The following is an 18550-nucleotide window of genomic DNA, read 5'->3' on the forward strand; positions in this document are numbered from 1 at the left end:
CGACTACGTAAATGGTGGTAGAATCACTTAAGGACAGACCACCTAGTTTGGACCACGGGGTTTGTGTGGTCTGATCTATGTAAATCTTATGAGAGCCATACTAACAGCAGATGATTACCTCGTGTCAGGAGGTGCTGCGACTCTGGATTCCTGCAAGGAATGGTGGTCTCCTAACTGGCTCTTTACTCTTAACTGTACGTAAGAATGATGGCCCCAAGAAAAAGACCACCAAGGCCTTAAAAATGCTAGTGTCTACCCTCCTGTCTTGGTGGCCCAGGTTTGAATCTTGGGTGAAGTGTTGGAAAAATGACAGTAATATATATATATATATATATATATATATATATATATATATATATATATATATATATATATATATATATATATATATATATATACGTACCTTGACATCCATGGATATTGAGAACACGCAGATATCTGAGACCTCTAAAAAAACCTTTTTTATATGCTGCTCATGCACAGTGCATACAGTGCATAGTCCGTACCTCTGAAGGAGTAGGAGTAGCCATGCACGTCTGCCAGTGGAAGGTAACTGGTCATGCATGCTACCATAGAAAATGTGATGATTTAATGTGACAAGAAAAAAATTGAAGCACAAAAAAATGATTAAATGAGAGTGGTCATGTGATGACCCCGAGACGCGAAAAAAAAAATCCAAATGACAACAGTTCGCTCTTTCGCTCGACCCCAGTGTCTGCCTCTCTCTCGGTAGCCCGGGTTCGAATCCCGGGCGGAATGTTGGGGTAAAGCTTTATTATCTCGGTTAGATAAACTCATGTGCTTCGAGAGGCGGAGACCCTCTACGATAGTGAGGGCTGTGAAAGGTTGAAGCGGTCTTGTCTTATTTTCGCCAGCACGATGGCTGGCTGGGCTATGGAAGAGCCCTACAGAGGTGGTTTGTCGATTGTCTGAAGGGAGGCATAATGAGCCCGTCATTAAGGTGGGGTGCCAACAGGCCGACTCAATCGGCTGACGTCAGTCGAGCCGACCAAGTCGGCTGGATTCGAGGTTCCTGTGATGACTCTAAAACAGTGGGGAGTGGGGAGTGCGATTTCCTATGGGGGCGTTAGTGATTTTCTAGGGGGGGGACGAGCTCCGGACCATTGTCTAATATTGAGAAGTTTATGAGAAAATACAAAGTTATCGCATTTCTTAACATTAATTAGTTATCTATAGTCTTCTTAGACTTTGCATTGTTTAAATCTGGAGAGAAATTTCAATGCCGGGGGCAGGGGACGTGGAGGGAAGGATCTATTCCTTGGGGGGGGGGGGGGGGGGGTCGGTTTAAAAAGTTTAAGAACTACTGCTCTAGAGGCAATGCACGAGGAGACGAAGCCAGTGGAATTTAGGTCTCTGGAAAAGACTACTGCATGTGCTTGAAAGTCTACCGGATGAAAGAGAAATTACAGGTTATTCGTTTATATAGCGAGGACATCCAGATAGTGGAAAATATCTCGTAGACTATATGTATACCTTGGTAGCGTGCAAAACATGGCTGGTCGCGCCAAAATCTCTTCCAGGCTTGGTCCAGTGTTATGGACTCAGCACGAGTGCATGGCATTGTCGACAACTGCATATTACTGTGTGGAAGGCAAAGATTTGGACCTCGTCGTCGCAGAACCATGACGGTAGCGCTAGAATGACTCAAATTACGACCGCTCTATGAAATTGAATAGTCTACCTATATGGTCCGTAAGCACAAACTCTGGTTATATGGGCATGTGGTGTAATACCCAAACGTCGACCCCACTCATTAGGTTGTTTCTGTAAGAGAAAACCTTAATTAAAGGAGGAGGCCAAGCAGACCCCACAAAGCTCGTGGGTTAAGCAATTAAGGCGACGACGGATCCTGCTGGGAAGTCGCTACATGGTACGAGATAAGATGCCTACATCGAGAGTTGCTTGAAAGAACCTCCGTGAACGGCGTAGAAGAGTAAAAGGCAAGTCATAAAAGTACCTCTCCCGTTATTGGTGTGTGCTTCATTTGATTGATTGGAGGGATGGTTCGGCTCCTTAAATAGTACGATAAAAAATACAGACATTTTGACCACAAAATTTTAGCCAATATATGGCTGAAGATACGTAGGCTACCTATGCTTTGGAACACGCAGTTTGATTGTATGTTAATCAATTCCTTTATTATTTTTAGCTGAGGCCCGCTCTCTCCAAATGTCTTTCCTTTAATTACGTAACGTAATTATTACGTTATGTATGGAAGCAACCGTGTTCAATTTTGGCGGGAGCGTGATACAGGCGCAGGTGGTTGTGGGGGAACGCGCACTAACCAAGAAAAATCGATAATTGTACTTCATACCCATAGCACATGTATAAATCCTAAAAAAAAAGCAAACCACTGACGGAAAAGTATCGTAAGTTAACAAGTTCAGATTGGACTTGAGCATGCACGGGTAAGCGGGAGGATAAGCCGAGCAGGGCAGGCGGGGGAGGCAGGCCAGCAGCGGGGAGCCGCGGTGCCAAGGCCGCTGCGTTGGGGGGTGCGCACGGCGGCCATGTTTGTTGTGATGTGTTGAGGCGGGGAGTGTGTTCTTCAGGTCCAGCCAAGGTGAGCTCCTCCACCCTCCTCCCTATTTCACAGCCCAGGTAGTGGCTGAGAGGTCCTACAGGAGAGAATAGGAGACGATACTGGTGTTGGTGCAAGGCGTCAGGGAAGCTAGGAGTTTGACAGCCTGGAAACAAGTGAGGGACATAGATTACCGAGGCCTGTTTTTTTGGTACTGGCACACCAAGGGCCGTATTCTTTAACATTTGTGCGCCCAAAGTCCATATATTTGACGAGGCTTTCGTAGGAGTTTGGGCATTTCCTTCTGGCAGTTTGACCCTTGTGTACCATGAACCCAAACAAACGCTCCAAAACCCGGTTGGTCTTCTTTTTGGCCTTTGGTAATATTTGATGTGAGAGGTGGAAGCGTCTGAGAATACCAACCCTGACTGACATTCGTTTCCTGGTCACTCCTCATGCCGTGCTGTCTTGGGTAGTCGAGCTGGCCCACAGTGCTCGACTACCCCTGCAAATAGTGTTGTTGCTAGCCTGGTGGTTGCGTGTCAGGGACTTCTTGATGCATGTTTCACAAGGGAATGACCCATAATAAATGTAGTTTGATATCAGTGCTGGATAATAATGGGTTGCTTGTCATGGCAGCCGTGCAGTGGTACAGGCCGTGTAGTGAGACCATCTTCGTCCTCAGGAAGGGAAGGTAAACAACCAGAAAGGGAGAGAAAATGAGGTAGGGTGAGGTTGTTTACTGGGCAATGCTTTTCAAGTTTTTGATGGAAGTAATTCTACAAATTTGAATGTTGAAATTTAATGTACTCAAACCAGAAGGCATTGGACATGGATTATTTTGAAATAAAAACAAATTAAGGTAAATATCCTGAATTAAAATCAATTCAAGATCATGGAGCAAGTCCACCAAATCTGCATCCTGCCACCGCTGTTATAAACTAACAGGACCATGTTAACTTAATGGATGATAACTTATCACTTCTAGAATAGTAACCCATAGTCTCTTTGAACAGTAGCCAGCACTGCTTAAACAATGTCTTATTGCAACTATAATAAATAGGAAGCTCAGACTTGAAGCGAGGGATCGAGAAAACTACCGCAGGCAGGAAGCAGGAGCAGAAGTGTTGAGTGGCATGAAAGTCAATTGAGAGATACTTTTGATATTTCGTTAGTTTAATTGACTCTTGCTACCTGCATTTATCTCAAAATAGCATGTGTCCAAGGGGTTCACATGTGTTATAATCTGACATATATTTGCAAAACAGTGAAAAGTTACCTTTATTGATAGCACAGAGGGACCTAAAGTGAACCTCTACCAATGGACCGTATTGGCTATCCGGTGGCGACTCGGAGACAAGTACTGTTTTGACTTAACTCGGTTCCTCTTTTCTATTTCAGAAAAAAAATAATACTGGCTGTTGTTTGGAGCCAAATGTCCCAACGTGGTACCTGCTGATAGAAAAAAATGTATTTACCCTTTGGTGGTGAGGTTTTTAGGTTTGCGTCTGTGTGTGGTGTGTGTGACCGCTAATGGGCGAATGTGCCGCGGGCCGCAGTCTCCTGAGCGGCCCAAACAGGCAAAACACAGCTTGGGAGGTTTTGTATTATTTCGCCCAGGGTATTATTTTGCTCTCCAACAGATTAAGAATGATTTAGCTTGCTGTTAAATAATTGTTGGTAGCTATTTTGACCTCTGGTCTTAAGATAAGTGTTTACAGACTCCCTCTCGCTGGAGAGGATGTCTGTAAATCACTTATCTTAAGACTAGAAGTCAAAATAGCTACAGGTACTTAAACTAACAATTATTTAACAGCAAGTTAAATCACTCTTAAGCTGCTGGAGAGGAAAATAAACCCCTGGGCGAAATAATACAAAACCTCCCTGTTTGGGCTGCTCAGGAGACTTATTGTCACCTGACATGACATAATAATGTGTCGTTGGTCTCTCGATTACTTTTTTTTATCGACGCCTCATGTGCATCGGTGGGATCTAGCGGATTCTATCCCTCTCTCTCTGTTCCTTTATCTCCAGTTTCCTTTCCGGCCGTTCTATCTCTGCTGTGGTAGACGGTCACTGTTCTTCTCATAAACCTATTAACAGTGATGTTCCACAGGGCTCTGTCCTATCACCCACTCTCTTCCTGTTATTCATCAATGATCTTCTTTTCATAACAAACTGTCCTATCTACTTATATGCTGATGACTCCACTCTGCATTATTCAACTTCTTTCAACAGAAGACCCTCTCAACAGAAATTACATGACTCCAGGCTGAAGGCTGCAGAACGCTTAACCTCAGACCTTACTATCATTTCTGATTGGGGTAAAAGGAACCTTGTTTCCTTCAATGCCTCAGAAACCCAATTTCTCCACTTATCAACTCGACACAATCTTCCAAACACCTATCCCCTATTCTTCGACAACACTCAGCTGTCACCATCTTCAACACTAGACATCCCCGGTCTATCCTTAACTCAAAATCTTAACTGGAAACTTCACATCTCGTCTCTCACTAAATCAGCTTCCTCGAGGTTGGGCGTTCTGTATCGTCTCCGCCAGTTCTTCTCCCCTGCACAGTTGCTATCCATATACAGGGGCATTGTCCGCCCTCGTATGGAGTATGCATCTCACGTGTGGGGGGCTCCACTCACACAGCTCTCTTGGACAGAGTGGAGTCTAAGGCTCTTCGTCTTATCAGCTCTCCTCCTCTTACTGATAGTCTTCTACCTCTTAATTTCTGCCACCATGTTGCCTCTCTTTCTATCTTCTATCAATATTTTCATGCAGACTGCTCTTCTGAACTTGCTAACTGCATGCCTCCCCCCCTCCCGCGGCCCCGCTGCACTCGACTTTCTACTCATGCTCATCACTATACTGTCCAAACCCCTTATGCAAGAGTTAACCAGCATCTTCACTCTTTTATTCCTCACGCTGGTAAACTCTGGAACAATCTTCCTTCATCTATATTTCCTCCTGCCTACAACTTGAACTCTTTCAAGAGAAGGGTATCTGGACACCTCTCCTCCCGAAATTGACCTCTCTTTCGGCCACCTCTTTGGATTCTTTTGTGAGCAGCGAGTAGTGGGCTTTTTTTATTTTTTTTATTGTTGTTTACTTTTTTTGTGCCCTTGAGCTGTCTCCTTTGTTGTAAAAAAAAAAAAAAAAATGATAGTGCAGCAATAGTTTTATTTTTCATGCAGCCCTTTGAGGGGTCTGGTGGATAGCCTCACCCTGTTGGTGGCACAAGCCAAATATATTTTAAAATGACTGCTGTGATATATACATGCCTCTTGCTTGGCCAGTGCTGCTCCCAGTACTCCTCTTGCTCGAACTCGCTGAAGTAAGGGTTGATAGATCTAGACAACATTTGGGTAATCTCCACCCCTCCTCCACCAGTAGTAATAGTAGTACTAACTCCATCAGGTCCATATGCCTTCAGAGGTTTCAGGCCAGAGAGGGGCATAGAAAACATAATTTTTATGAATTTTAATAACTGTCATAGTGAACTCAGAGGGGGATGAGTAGGAGGTAAATGCCCCGCATCATTCAAAGTGGAATTTTCAGAGAAAGTATGAGCGAAGAATTCAGCTTTAGAGACAGATTTGAGAGCTGTACAGCCATCAAAATTAAGGTGGGGTGGGAATGATGTTAAATTGTTGAAGATGATATTGGCTAAATGCCATAACCCTGGAGGATTTAGAGTTGGCAAGATTTTAACATTTTGTATTGATGAAAGAATTTTTGGCAAGTCAAAGAATACATCTGGCACTATTCTGAGCTGAAATAAAAAGAGCATGAGTAGCAGAGATGTGAAGGCTCATTGTGCACTTGAATATCATTCTTACCTAACTGCTATCATGACTCCCATTTTTTCCTTCCTGTTGCTTCTCCACAGTCTATATATTTTATCTCCCTCCTTGATATTGACATCGTCGCTTAACTTTGTCTCACCAAGGGACAGGAGTCAGGCTCATTTTCTCTCAGTAAGTCCTTTATCTTCAACCCCTTTGAGACTAGACTGTCTACACTAGCAAATGCCATTTTCAAACCTTTTACACTGCTGACTTCTGCATTTTCCTCTTCTGTCTGCAGATACCACTTCCTTAACTTCTGATTCAACACTGCAGTTAATCATTGACTTATCCTCCATTCTCTGATCATTTATTGCCTTGGCCTCCTTTACTAGGTTTCTTGTTCTCGCTCTTGTTCCTCATTTGTTGCTTTTGATTAACACATTCTTGAATCTCCTCCTTCCTTTACAGTTTCTAGGTTCTGACCATTATGTTATTTACCATGATTTGCATCTGAAAGTTAACTATCAATAGCCTTACGCTTCCCTCCACATATTTCCTCAACCTAGAAATCTTCCAAGACTGGATTCTACATTTTTTTTATTTATTTATTTATTTTATTTATTTATTTACTGTATTTTTTTTGTGTGGTTATCAAGGCCTAAAATGCATTTGCCTGTAGAGGTACTCTTTTTTTTCTGTAAGTTTACTGCTAGTTGATTGGTTGAATATATGATAATAATATGATGTTGGCAATACTGGTTTGTTATTTCTCCATAAACTATTAAGTAAATGATACAGTAAATAATTTACATAGCATTTTTTTTTTTTTTTCACAACAAAGGAGATAGCTCAAGGGCACCAAAAAGGGAAACTAATAAAAAAAAAGCCCGCTACTTGCTGCTCCATTTAGATTGTATTAGGTCATGTAAGTTGAAAGTCATATAGTATAGGCTATTCAAAGGAAGCCAATGATATATGTAGGTTATATGTAAATAGTATGCCACTTTATAAACATTTAATAAACATCCGCAGATTTCTGTATCAATAAACCTTGAATAACAGAGGTCTCAGAAAATGAACACTGAATGAGTCCCAACAGTTTAGGATGTGTGTAGTGGTGGTAAATTACTTGATCATGTACCCAACAAATTAGGATGAGATGAGTAATTTGAATGTGTATTGGAGGTGTGGTATGGATGTGGAAGGAAAATACGTATGTCGAATGTGAAATGGACAACTGGGAAATCTCAAACATTGAGGTGTTTTGGGCATGTGATAAGAATGCATAAAGGCAAGTTTTGAAGCATGTATATGAGAGTCAAATAGAAATGTCATCTTGTGGGTAGATTTGTGTCATGCACTTGATTAGATGCCATGTTTTGATATTTTCTTTTATCTTTTTTCAGAGGCCACCCATTTTCTTCATAGGGACCAAAACAAGGTAATGTGTAACATCAGTGTTATCAGTGTCTGAAAGTAGGTACAGAATTTTGGGAAACTTAATAGGGTACACAGTTGGAACACACACACACTACCGGAACTGCCGCTCCGGTAGCTCAATTGATTAGAGGGCTGCAAGGCTTCATGGCCAAACAGGCGGTGGTTTGAGCCCCGCTCAGGCCGGATTCTTTCCGTTGACTAGGAGTGGTTACTGTCCCCCCTTGAGCAAGGGGGATGGGGTGTGTGGTGTGTGAGGTCCTGGGAGTACCCAGAGATCGACAATAATGAGCACTTGCTCATGTCGTGCAGGTACCTGCTGGCGAAAGCAAGTCCTACTCGTGGTCAGGCTATGGTGAATTACACACACGTTTTCTGAGGCACAGATGCCTCAGAAAATATCATGTCCATACCACCCCGCCATCCAAACGATCACCGTACATCTGTAGTACCCACCATCACCGGTATATCATTAAATATTTATAGCTGATGGTTTTTATGTTTATCTTTATAGATTTGAAACACTTGTAGAGTAAGCATTTTAAATATTTTTGACTAAGAACAGCTGTGGATGGCTCCTATATGAGATATGTTTTTTTGGGATGGAAAATAGTACAGTAGTGTGGATAGTACTTTCAAGAATACTGTTGAAACTGCTGCTGATGGTTATTTCCTATCACAATATTTTCAATGAGGCACCTGTTCTTTAGTTCATGTTTGTTGATCTTTCCGCACTTTGTCAAGGTGATAGTACTATTATTTAATGTGAAGATCTCTATTCTTTTAACCTGTGTACTGATTTGGTCCTGTAACACTTCCAGTTGTCAGAACAATAATAATATCATTCAACTTTGTCTTGTAGTCTTAGTTTTTACCACCAGGGAAAATAAAACTTCAAATATCACCAAAGTGACCTCCAAATATAGTACTATTTCGCCACCTTGTCAGATGACCATGAATGCAACTGCTTGCAGAATGGGCTAACTTTATCCGCAGGATCCACAAGTCCTCTTGATTATTACAGCTGTACTATTTACAACATAAATATGCATTTGCTGCTTCACTTGAAACATTGTATATTAATCACACCAAGAAAACATTGTAATGAAACCTGAGAACCATATATATATATATATATATATATATATATATATATATATATATATATATATATATATATATATATATATATATATATATATATATATATATATATATATATATGCTATCGGAGATGCCACATAAGTATGGTCTGTGTTCGTGATTTATTACTTGCTTTAGTGTATCAAGTACATAAAATTGTTAGTAGCTTTAGAAGTTTTTTGTAGACCAAAAAACAATGAACAATTTTTTTCCTAGGTCGTAGATTGTACAGCGGTCCAACCGAAGGTTCATAATTTCATTTATTATAATACTGCATCTGTGTTTTAGATTATTGAAGAAAAATGTTCTCAATATTCATAACTTTGTTTTGAATTACACTGGGATAAGAAAAAAACATTTTTTTTTATATAGTAGACCCAGTTTTCTGTACCATATTATGCTTTCCAGATAATCTGGCATCTTTTTTCGAGGTATGGGATTGCTCGAATTGCACCAACCTCTCAACTAAAGCCTCAAATGGGAGCGTAATGTGACTTGTTGTTTTCACCATGCCTTCACAGCCTTTTCAGGAAAGTTGTCTTGGGGAAATAAATCTCGATGAAAATTCCTGATAATAGGCAAAAAATTTAATCATGCAAGTGTATGGCTTACAAAGGGTAGCTCATAGACGCAATATATATATATATATATATTGGTCAAGTGGTGATGTCACAGCTTTGTCTCCTGATTGGCTAGCTGTTTGCCGCTCCGAAATAGACTTTTCTGCTCCCGTCCGCCCAGACTCGAACTCCACAGGAAAGTGAGTCATTGCAGGAAGAACCGCCGGAAAGCTCAATTAAAGTTTTGAATCTCTCTCTCTCTCTCTCTCTCTCTCTCTCTCTCTCTCTCTCTCTCTCTCTCTCTCTCTCTCTCTCTCTCTCTCTCTCTCTCTCTCTCTCTCTCTCTCTCTCTCTCTCTCTCTCTCTCTCTCTCTCTCTCTCTCTCTCTCTCTCTCTCTCTCTCTCTCTCTCTCTCTCTCTCTCTCTCAACTTGTAAGGAATAACCAACTAGCAGGATAAAGCCTCCTCCTCCTCCTCCTCCTCCTCCTAGATAATGAACAGGAAAGTATTGATTTTTTTCTTGGGCGTCACTGTGTGTGTGTGTGGAGAGAGAGAGAGAGAGAGAGAGAGAGAGAGAGAGGGGAAAGAAATCAAGATGATCATCCCTTACACACACACACACACACACACACACACACACACACACACACACACTCACACATACACATAAAAAAATAACACACACACACACACACACACACACACACACACACACACACACACCATTTCAATTGTTTTAATAATAACATTCCAAATAATGAACCATTTCGAGTAATGCAGTTTCAATTTAGTAACAGACAGTGCAGTGTGACAGTGGTGCCAAGGAAAAGCAGCAATGACTATGTCGTCGACGTACCCGTCTACCACAGCGACACTCCCGACACGCAAGGTCTGTCCAGTGGCAGTGCATTGCTATAGTCCTGTCATTCGGGCAGACAAGTTACAAGCTACCCGCTAACAAGGTTGCATACAGAAGCCTCCCCAAGCACGCCCTCCCATTTCCTCCTTATCTCGTTTGCCCAGGAATGAACACTTTACTGCTGTCTTTAACCCGAGTGTTCTTTCGACATCGCCACACACAATACCCCACCATCCCACACACTCACCACTCTATAACGCCCTTCAAAATTTGATTTATTATTATTATTATTATTATTATTATTATTATTATTATTATTATCTTTATCATCAGGGCCTTTGTTGCACAGTGATATTATCGGCGCTTCCGTGGTGCAGCGGTTATCGTACCTAGCTACTAATCCGCTGGGCCCGGGTTCGAATCCCTGCCCGGGCAGTCGGGGTGCAGCCTGCCCAACTGTTCATTCTTCCTTTCGGGCTCGTTGATAAATGGGGGCCTGGGGAAACCTGGGGAAGGTAAACTGTGCTAACCCGGTTGCTACACTGTGTCCCCGATGAAAGGGTTCTTCTTTCCACAGGCACAAGGGTCAATGCGACGGAGATGAGAACCGAGGCCACGTCTAGCGTAGGCCCAAAGCCTTTAACTTTACCCTGACCTTTATTAGTAGAATTATTATTATTATTATTATTATTATTATTATTATTATTATTATTATTATTATCATTATTATTATTATTATCATTATTATTACACATACATAAAATCAAAATGCGGCACAATACGAGATGGACTCAGTCAAGTAAAAATATAAATAGGCAACTAGAAATAGATGATAATTCTCTCTCTCTCTCTCTCTCTCTCTCTCTCTCTCTCTCTCTCTCTCTCTCTCTCTCTCTCTCTCTCTCTCTCTCTCTCTCTCTCTCTCTCTCTCTCTCTCTCTCTCTCTCTCTCTCTCTCTCTCTCTCTCGGGTGTGTGTGTGAGTGTGATTAGATTATCATCAGCAGCTGCCGTGAGATAATCATTCTCCACTAACCGGCAGGAGTTCTTACCTTCTTTTTTCTCCCTCCGTGAAGCTCTGTTTTTTTTTAGTTTCCTTTTTTGTTTTATACTGAAGGAGTCCTAAGGCTGTGAAATCACTATATCATCGTTTTGGGGAAAATAGAGAGGAAGAGGAGAGGATTTTTTTTTTCTTTTTACATGTAAGGAAACAGTTCAAGGGCTCAAAGAAAACAATAGAAAAAGCCCGCTACTCACTGCTCCCAAACAGAGGTCAAAGGAGTGTCAAAAAAGAGGATAACACTATAATTATGATAACGATGAGAAGAAGGATGATGGTGGTGATGATGAGGAGTAGGAGGAGGAGGAAGAGGAGAAACAAGAAGAGGAGGAAGACTAGCAGAATGTGAATGACCGAACAGAACGTGAGGAGAAAAGGAAATGATGTGATGCAGTAAAATTTGAATCCAAGCATGTTAACGGAAGAAGAAAAAAAGATGTCTGAAGATGTGAACGGGAGTCAGTGTTGAGAGGATTAGTATTGACAACGGGGAGGAGGAATAGAAGATAGCAAATAACAGAGTAGAGGGAGCAATTCAAATCAGTAGAGATGCAGCCATATTCGTTAACATTTCGGCGCCCAAGCACGCATATTTAACTAGACTTTCGTAGGAGTTTTTGGCATCTCTCTCTCTCTCTCTCTCTCTCTCTCTCTCTCTCTCTCTCTCTCTCTCTCTCTCTCTCGTATCACCCAAAAGTACTAATTCATTCCTTTACTATTGATTTTCCCAAACCTCTCCGTCTTCTCCCTCTCTGACTCCCTCCCACACCACTCCACTCTCCTCCCATCCATCCCCCCTCCCCTCCACACACCAGCCTCCCATCTCCTCCCCTCTCCACACATCAACTTCTCTTGCTCCACTACCACCTCCACTCATGCATTCCAGTAGCACATCGCTCATTGCACAAACCCAACAAACCCGTCCATGCTCCTCTTTCTCTCCACCCTTCAGTAGATCCTCCTTTTCTCCCCCAAGAACAAGTAAATGTAGGCGTAAAGATAGCGGTCACCCGGCTGGTTTGGTTATCTTATCAGATCTGGTGGCTGTGCTGGTGATGGAGGTGATGGTGGGAGAGGGCTGACATGGTGTTATCGTGGAAAGGGGGAGACGGGAAGGGTAACAGCTGATTGACTTGTTGGATGATTGGCGTGGTTTGTATCATCTTGAAGGTGTGTGTGTGTGTGTGTGTGTCGAGGTGAGGGTGGGGGCGTGATGATGGAGGTAGCGATCATTATCTATCTCTATCTATTTTTGTCCCCATCCATGTCTTTCCCCTCTTCCCCTGTCCCTTCCCTGCCCTTCGTTATCTCCATCTCTCCATTCTCCATTTAGGCTCCCTTGTCCTCTCCCTCCCTTCCCTGCCCTTCTCTTCTCCGTATATTTGTCCTTTAATCTCCCGTTCTTATCCTCTTTCCATTCCCATCCTTGTCCTTAACTCCCTTTAGACTGCCCTTGTTCCCTCCCTCTCTTCCCTATCCTTCTCTTCTCCGTATGTTCTTTTTTTAGTTTCCTTTTCTTATCCTCTCGTTCCCATCCTTGTCCTCCACTCCCCTACAGTTCCCCGTCTCATCATTCTCTCCGTCCCCCATGTCGGCTGCCCCTCCCACTCCTCATCTTGGTGCACGTGGTGTTTATTTGTATTTTTCCCGCGCCGTAACTCAGGCTGTCTTATCTTAATGTCGCTGCCTAATGTGCCCGCGACGGGAATGGTGCATCGCGCGCTTGCTTGGATGGTTGCTCTCTCTTTGTGTGTGTGTGTGTGAGTGATTGCGATTCTCTCTTATCTGGTCTCTACTCCGCCAGTTCTTAATTAATAGTTGTGAATCCGTGCTTATGAAAAAAAAAAAAAAGGTACTTACTCGCGTTACTGAAATGCACCGAACGAAAAGAATACCTTGGTGTCACTCATATCCTGATGTTTTTATTATGATTTGTGATGTCATTTTTAGTATACTTTAGAATGGATATATTTTTCTCAGGATCCTGCAATATATACGCATCATCATGAACAGCCATTACCATACTAGTGCATATTGATACCCTGCATTTTCTCTCCATTTCTCCTTGTGTGCTTTACAGCTTTCCCCATTAATCGTTTGTGAGGCGCCAAGTTACTGTGTGCCAGGACTGGATGGATACACTGATTGTTCAGCTTTCTCTTCAGGGAGAGTGGCAGGCTCCTATTCTTTACATAACAGTGTTTACCATTAGCGCTCAATCTTTTTCCTATTCTCTTTCCGACTTTTTTCGTTGGCTAGGTTTGCACTAATTGCTTATCCTCCTCTGAAAATGAATATGAAGAAAACGAAGGTGTTTGATAATCAGTTAGGACAATAAATGATGATCGGAAATGAAACACATCAATAAGTAGAGGAATTCACATCTAGGACAAATAATTAATGCAAGACAAGTCCACGGAAAATAAGTCAGGAAGGTGTTTGGAATGAGATCGAACGCTTTTGATAAACATGGCAATATTTATTAATTTGATAGCAACCTCCTATCCCCCCTGAAGAGAATGATGTACAACAATGTGTGTGTGTGTGTGTGTGTGTGTGTGTGTGTGTGTGTGTGTGTGTGTGTGTGTGCTGAGGTGAAGGTGGGGGCGTGGTGATGAAGGTAGCGGTCTTTCTCTCTCTATCTCTGTCTCTCTGTCTATCTATCTGTCCCTATCCCTGTCTTTCCCCTCTTCCCGTGTCCCTTCCCAGCCCTTCGTTATCCTGCCATGTCCTAATACACAGTCGAGAAACTTGACGCCTCGCTAAAGATCTAGAGAGAGAATTAAGAAGCGTAATAAGATAAATGGAAAGAAAAGGCTTGATTTAAAGTACGGGGAAATAGGAAGAGAGCATGCTTAACTATTATGGATCATCTTCAGCCAGGTCGAGACACTTGACGCCTCGCTAAAGACCTAGAGAGACAGTTAAGAAGTGCAATAAGATAAATGGAAAGAAAAGGCTTGATTTAAAGTACGGGGAAATAGGAAGAGAGCACGCTTAACTATTATCGATCATCTTCAGCCAGGTCGAGACACTTGACGCCTCGCTAAAGACCTAGAGAGACAGTTAAGAAGTGCAATAAGATAAATGGAAAGAAAAGGCTTGATTTAAAGTACGGGGAAATAGGAAGAGAGCACGCTTAACTATTATCAATAAGATAAATGGAAGGAAAAAGGCTTGATTTAAAGTACGGGGAAATAGGAAGAGAGCACGCTTAACTATTATCGATCGTCTTCAGCCATTACTAAACCACTGCTGGACGTAGACGTGTAGGGAACGGACAAAGTTAAGGATATTTTAACGATTTAGAACAAATTTAGAATCAAATCATGTGTGGAACTGATAGATGAAAAACTAGATTAACAATGGCAACCCAGAAGTCAGAGCGGGCAGAAGACTGGGTGGAGAGATGATATAGCGTTTGCCCAGCAGGATGGACTACACCGACCTGAGATAGAAATAGGCGGAGGAAGTTGGGAAAGGGCTTTGTTCAGCAGTGTACAAATCGGCGCTAACGACGATGTATTCATATATTGTAATAAAGGTAACATCAACAACAAGAACAATGATGATACTACTACTACTACTACTACTACTACTACTACTACTACTACTACTACTACTACTACTACTACTACTACTACTACTACTACTACTACTACTAGTAATAATTATATAGGGGAAGAGGACGACGCCCGCTATTTACCCAAAGGCAGTGTAAATACTAATATATACATAGAAAAATAAAATGTAACTATAATACCGCTATGATTTATAACACAGTAATTTATTTTAATTTATCTAGGCCTATTGGCACACGCAGGAAAAGAAAACACCGTAGTTGATGAATGTAATCGTATGCGTAAAGGCTGTGCCGTGGTATTAATTTATTTCGTTTTTAACCCGGAAGCAGCGACGGGCCAAATTTGTGACTTTACCGTGTCCCAGCGATAGGCCAAATTTTTGCCATGATATAAACCCCCTCAAAATAGATGATGCATAAACTGTTCACAAATGCGTTGATATATATTATGAAATGGTTTCCGTGAGTGATGATTTTTTTCTCGCTGGGAGGGAAGGGCCTTTAAGAAACTTGATCCCCGCAGCTACCGGGTTAAGAAAATGTTTACATGGCGCTCTTGTTAGCACGTTGTTGCGAGGCTCGGATAATATGCATGAAGTGTCTCTTGGCGGCTGCGGCGAGTTAACACGAGCGAGTCAACACTGGCGACGGCACAGGAGTAGCAGCAATGGTGGGGGGGGGGGTGTACACCGGCCTATAATGGTGGTGGCGGTGTTATTGGTGGTGATGGTATTATTATTATTATTATTATTATTGTTGTTGTTGTTTTTACTATTACTACTACTACTACTACTACTACTCATTTTTATTATTATTATTATTGTTATTACTGTTATTATTATTATTACGGTTGTTATTATTATTATTATTACTGTTGTAAGTGGTGTCGCCGCGAGTTCAGGGTCAGTAAAAATTGGCTTCCGCAGTTTTCCTAATTCCCTTCACCGGACAGGGAGGGAAACGAGCGGTGTGCACGCAAGGGGCTGGTGCCTCTCTCTCTCTCTCTCTCTCTCTCTCTCTCTCTCTCTCTCTCTCTCTCTCTCTCTCTCTCTCTCTCTCTCTCTCTCTCTCTCTCTCACTCTCTCTCGAGTTTTTTCTTTTTCTTTCTTTTTTTACTTTCCATTTCTTTTCTTCTTTTCTTTATTTCTTTCTCGCTTTTTTTTCTCTCTCTCTCTCTCTCTCTCTCTCTCTCTCTCTCTCTCTCTCTCTCTCTCTCTCTCTCTCTCTCTCTCTCTCTCTCTCTCTCTCTCTCTCTCTCTCTCTCTCTCTCTCTCTCTCTCTCTCTCTCGTGCAACACATCTGGCTGACACATGAAAGCGATTCTCTACATTTTAATCGCAATAAATCATGGAATTCTTCCCTTTTGAATCAACGCATGCCTGGTACTTTTTTACAACTGTTTAGAATTTGCAGCTCCAAAGAAATCAATGAGTAACTACCACACCATTTATTTCTGTCTATGCAAAGAAAGTAGACTAATTTCGTGGGAATAATTTGGCGGTTTAACACTAAAAAACAGGAGGAATAGTTTATATTTGGCGTGAACCCAATTTTGAGCCAGTAATGTCGTGCCAATGCGACGGAGATAAGCACCGAGGTCATGCCCAGCAATAGCTTACGCACCCAACATTTCCTTTACCTCTAGTGTGTCTACCTAGGCAAGTCCTTTCGCGCGGCTCATCATGTCTTAGGAGCAGCTACGGCGTAACTATTGCTCTGAAACAAACAAAAAACAAATAAGCATAAGTCTCACCTTGTACCTGCAGTCACCCCAAACGTAGCATCATCATCACCATCAGCACCAATATTATCGAAGAGAGGTCCTTAACATGATTGATAGGGGAAAATTGGCTGGTTTCTAAGTGGGTGTCAGGGTGTTCAGGGGGCTGGGAGGGGGAAGGGGAGGGAGCGGGGGTGTCACCTGAGGATCCTTGGGGCGGCCTGTACCCCGACCCTCCCATTGGTGCATCCCAGTTCGTAACCTCCTCGGCGGGGCGGGTGAGGGAGGGGGGCATTGCAGATATTGGTCGATGAAAGGGCGAGGGACGGGGTGAGATTTGAAAAAGATTGTGGCCAGGGTCGTGTGGATAAGGAGAGGAGGAGAGGAGAGAGAGAGAGAAGAGAAATCAAAATAAAGAAGAGAAATAAAGAAAAAAGAAAAGAAATGGAAAGTAAGAGAGAGAGAGAGAGAGAGAAGAAAGAAAAAATCAAAATAAAGCAAGAGAAATAAAGAAAAAAAAAAGAGAAAAGAAATGGAAAGTAAGAGAGAGAGAGAGAGAGAGAGAGAGAGTCCAAATCGTATGTATACAAGAGCAGTTTCCCTTCCATGTTCAGTCTCGGCCTTCCCCCTCCATCTCCCCGCGCCTTGCCTGGCCTGAACCTGCCCAGCCAGCCACGCGAGGGTTGGCGAGGCGATGGCACCGAACGGCTGCAAGTTAACTTTACTGAGGCACAGCTGGGAGAAATCATGGAGAGATTGACTGCCAAACAAACTTGGTCACATTTAGGTGGTGAGGTCAACCTTCCCCAAAGTTTCTCTCTCTCTCTCTCTCTCTCTCTCTCTCTCTCTCTCTCTCTCTCTCTCTCTCTCTCTCTCTCTCTCTCTCTGTTTTGCTATCTATCTACCTATCTATCTTTTACGTTCATATAAAATTTTCCCACACTTAAGCTCTGCAATATATTTCATTTGGTCATCTTTTATCGGTCTCAATGAACGAGGAGTGAATGACTACTTTGGGCGACGAAAGAAGGTTTTTTTTTTGTATTTATGCCAAAGAGACGACTTCACAAGCGAGTCCTTCCCAGTTGGAAAGAGTTATTTCCGTTTGTTACACGCTTTCTCTTAAAAAATGAAAGTCATGAAATGTATTGTACGATCTTTGGCTTTTCCTTTCATAAAGTAATTCATATATAATTTTTCTAAATATTCTAAACGAACGTATTCTCCATTAATTTGTGTTGACTTAGTAAAAATTATTGCCACGTCTCTTCTATCCTTTACTTTACAACACAAATCACATTTTACAGTTTCCTCATCCTCCCAGTTCACATTTTACTCCTGCGTCTTCCGTCCTACATTTCCACACTTTACAGACGTCCTTCCATCCCTTTCTGCATTTTACAGTCGTCTTTCCCCTCCCTGTCACAATTATAGTCGTTCCTCTTTTCCTTACACATTTTCCAGTCGGTCCTCCATTCCCGTTCACATTTTACCCCGTCGTCCCGTCCCATGCGTCGTCATGTTCGCCGCCCTTCCCGGCCGTCCTCGCGGCGCCCCTTCCATCGCGTTGACGTCACCGGGGCGGGGCCAGGCTCATCCCGCACGGTAATGGTGGCTAAATTGGCGTGTTCGGCGGTTGCAGTCACCCGCACCCTATTCCCGGATTAAATATTGCAGTTCTTGGGCGGCACGCAACCCACCATAGAGCCATCAGGGCACATACCCCAGGATGATGAAGGGGAGGAGCAACAAGGCACGAGGACTAGGAAATAGATGATGATGATGACGATGATGGTGATGTTTGTGATGTCCATGTTGATGACTTAAAATAGGATTAGGAGAAGAGGAGGAGC

The 18550-nt window shown here is 42.5% G+C and overlaps 1 protein-coding gene across 3 annotated transcripts in view; it reads left to right on the forward strand.

Annotated features, from left to right (window-relative positions):
- The first annotated feature begins 2463 nt into the window (after positions 1 to 2463).
- LOC127005929 (heterogeneous nuclear ribonucleoprotein K-like) overlaps positions 2464 to 18550 on the forward strand; it is a 163981-nt gene continuing 147894 nt past the window's right edge. For 2 of the 3 annotated variants that reach the window (XM_050875353.1, XM_050875350.1), the window contains exons 1-2: positions 2464 to 2584; positions 7744 to 7778. The gene's annotated coding sequence lies outside the window, so the exon portion shown is untranslated. The remainder of the gene's footprint in view (positions 2585 to 7743; positions 7779 to 18550) is intronic. The other variant, XM_050875351.1, reaches the window with a different exon arrangement.

The sequence above is a fragment of the Eriocheir sinensis genome, chromosome 31 (genome assembly GCF_024679095.1).
Source record: "Eriocheir sinensis breed Jianghai 21 chromosome 31, ASM2467909v1, whole genome shotgun sequence".
NCBI lineage: Eukaryota > Metazoa > Arthropoda > Malacostraca > Decapoda > Varunidae > Eriocheir > Eriocheir sinensis.